Raw genomic sequence first — 3,408 nt, 5'->3', positions numbered from 1 at the left:
AAAGGCACTAAAATACAAAGTTTTTTTGTTTCTTCCACTTCTCTCCTCTCCTAAATGTATACACTCCACTTCCCCATTGGACAATACTTTAAAAATTCAAAAACACAATTTTTGAATCGAACTGCAAACAAATTAAAAGTATAAGTATTTATAATTGCAGAATACTGACGATAGGTCATTAGACCAAGCATGGTGTCGTCCATATGATTACATTCCCATGAAGCTGACCCTGACTATAACCTTTAGCAGCATTTTGCTTGTCCATTCATCTGCCTGGCAGAAGTTACACGTCTCTCTCTATCAAAGCAGATTAACAGATAAAATACGTTGTTGTCCTCTGGGAATCCTGTCCATCCAAACACAAGTCCAAGGACAAGTTGGTAGCTCTATGAATGGCCTCCCTTTGCCAGTAGTGTTTGGGGATCATTCCACTCTCTGCCTGCTATGGTCTGAAGGGCTGGTACCCGCACAATGCACATACTGGAAACTCAATGCCCGATGCAGTAGTGTTAGGAGGTGGTTGCCTTTGGGAGGTGGTTAGGTCATGATGGTGGAGCTCTCAAGAATGGAATAAGTGACCTTATGAAAGAGATCCCACAGAAAGAACCCTTGTGCACTATTGGTGGGATTATAAATTGGTGCAGCCTCAGTGGAAAACAGTACAGAGGATGCCTCCCCAAAACAATAAATACCGAAGTCCCATATGATCCAGCAATTCCACTTCTGGGAATATATCCAAAGGAAACAAAAACAGTAACTCAGAAAGGTATCTGCACCCCCATGTTCATAGCAGCACTATTTACAATAGCCAAGACATGGAAGCAACCTAAATGTCCACCAGTGGATGAAGGGGTAAAGAAGTTGTGAGATTATACACACACACTCACACACACACAAAATGGAATAAGGGACAGTTATTCAGCCATAAAAAATGAGGAATTCCTACAATTTGTGACTACATGGATGGAACTTGAAGGCATTATGTTAAGACAGAAAAAGACAAATATGGTATAATCTCACTTATATGTGGAATCTTAAAAAGAAATCAGACATCTTATTACCAGAGGCAAAGGGTGGGGGGAGGGAGAACTGAAGGGACTTGTTAAAAGATACAAATTTCCAGGTATAAGGTAAATAAGTACTAAGGTTGTAACGTACAACATGATGACTGTAGTTAACAGTACTGTATGATATATAGAAAAGCTGTGAAGGGAGTAGACCCTAAGAGCTCTCATCACAAGGAGAACATTTGTATTCTTGTTTCTTTTCCTCTTTCTTTTCTTTTTGTTCTGTCTATATGAGATGACGGATGTCAGCTAAACCTATTGCAATAATCATTTCACAAGATATATAAGTCAAACCATCATACTGTATGCCTTAAACTTACACAGTGATGTATGTGCAATATTTCTCAGTAAAAGCGGGGAAAAAAATCAAAAGACTTTACACACAAAAGAGGTCCCACAGAGGCCCCCAGCCCCTTCCACCCTGTGAGGATACAACAAGAAGTCTTCCACCCAGAAGGGGACACTCACCTGACCGTGCTAGCACCCTGATCTAGCACGTCCAGCCTCCAGAGCTTCAAGAAATAAATGCTTATCGTTTATAAGCCACTCAGTCGGTGGTATTTGTTATAGCAGCTTGGGGACCCTCATATCTTAATGGTGGCTCCAGGAACAAAGAGCAGAGATGGCACAGGTATCTCTCCCATGAGAGCAGCAGCTAGCTCTCCAGCATCTTCACTGGCAGCATTTCCAATCACGTCTCATCAATTTTGCTATGTGTCTACCCACACAAGCAAGGTACGCATTCCACTATGTGTAGGCATGATTATACACAAAGAAAGGGCCTCCATGTACAGGTCTTTCCCCCCCTACCTGTGTATAGCCAGCCCTGGGTAAAAATTTGAGTCTAACATACCAGAAAGAACACCAGCTTTGGAATCGAATAGCATACAGCCCACTTGCAGTGGGCTCTTGCATACAAAACTAAAACCTTCAGAGGCTCAGTTTACCATTTGTGGTCTTGTACTGTATTGCCTTTGTTAGACTGGAATCACACCTCCTAGAATCCCCTAACCTTCAGAGTTCCAGCTAGTGTCAGCCACAGACAGTTTGCATAGGATTTGGAGGGCAGAAGTGCAATAGCTGCTGTATTTCTTACACTCTCAAGTTCAGTGCAAGGCACCAAGCACTGTGGCAGCTGGTGCCAGTCTCCTCAAAAGTTTCTATGATGTTCTAGACATAATCTGTGGAGGGACCTCCCCTGCGGTCCAGTGGTTAATACTCCGCCTTCCAATGCAGGGGGCACGGGTTTGATCCCTGGTCTGGGAACTAAGATCGCACATGCTGCAAAGTGCGGCCAAAAATAAAAATAAGAAAAGATACATACTGTGGATATTCTGTTTGGAGCATCTCCACCTCAAGATTACATATTTGAAATTGAATCTGAACTCATCATCTTCTCTCAGAAATCTGCTCCTTATTCTCAATGAGTTAATGGCGTTACTATTCATTCATTCACAAATAATGCTATGATGAATAACCTTGTACATATGTTGTTATATATTTGTAGGGGTTAATTAATCTTCACAGTGAATTCCAGAAGTGGAACTTTTGGGGTCAAAAAATATATTTACTTTTTGAAAAACTTTAATGTTTAAAGTTTCTCATATTTCTTGTTGAGTTTACATCTCATCCGTACGCAGTTTTCCTTAAATAATAACAAATTTCTCTCCAGAGGGAATTTACCATTTTGCATACCCACCAGCAATGAGAGTGCTTTATCAACAGAATGAGTAGTCAATCTTCTTTGAATGCTTACAAATCTAAGTAAGAAATATATCAATACAATTTTCATTAACATTTCCCTTAGTACGACTGAGATTGAGCCTTGTTTTTATATGTTTAGAGCCATTACAATTTCTCTGAGATCTATTTGGGTTTTGCTTTGTTTTGATTGGTACCCATTTTCTACTGATTTTGGTCTTTTTTCCCCATTGATTTTTATTTTATTTTATTTATTTATTTATATTTTTTGGCTACACCATGCGGCATGCAGGATCTTAGATCCTGACCAGGGATTGAACCTTCACCCTATGCTGTGGAAGCATGGAGTCTTAACCACTGGACAGCCAGGGAAGTCCCTAAATTTTTATTTTATATTGGAGTATAATTGATTTAGGGAAGTCCCTAAATTTTTATTTTACATTGGAGTATAATTGATTAACAATGTTGTGTTATTTCAGGTGTATAGCAAACATGTATTTATTCTTTTGCAAATTCTTTTCCCATTTAGGTTATTACAGAATATTGAGCAGAGTTCCCTGTGCTATACAGTAGGTCCTTGTTGGTTATCTATTTTAAATATAGCAGTGTGTACGTGACAATCACAAACTCCCAATCTATC

This window comes from Orcinus orca, chromosome 12 (genome assembly GCF_937001465.1).
Source record: "Orcinus orca chromosome 12, mOrcOrc1.1, whole genome shotgun sequence".
In the NCBI taxonomy this organism is placed as follows: domain Eukaryota; kingdom Metazoa; phylum Chordata; class Mammalia; order Artiodactyla; family Delphinidae; genus Orcinus; species Orcinus orca.
The sequence above is the reverse complement of the archived record's forward strand: the minus strand, read 5'-3'. Positions refer to the sequence as shown.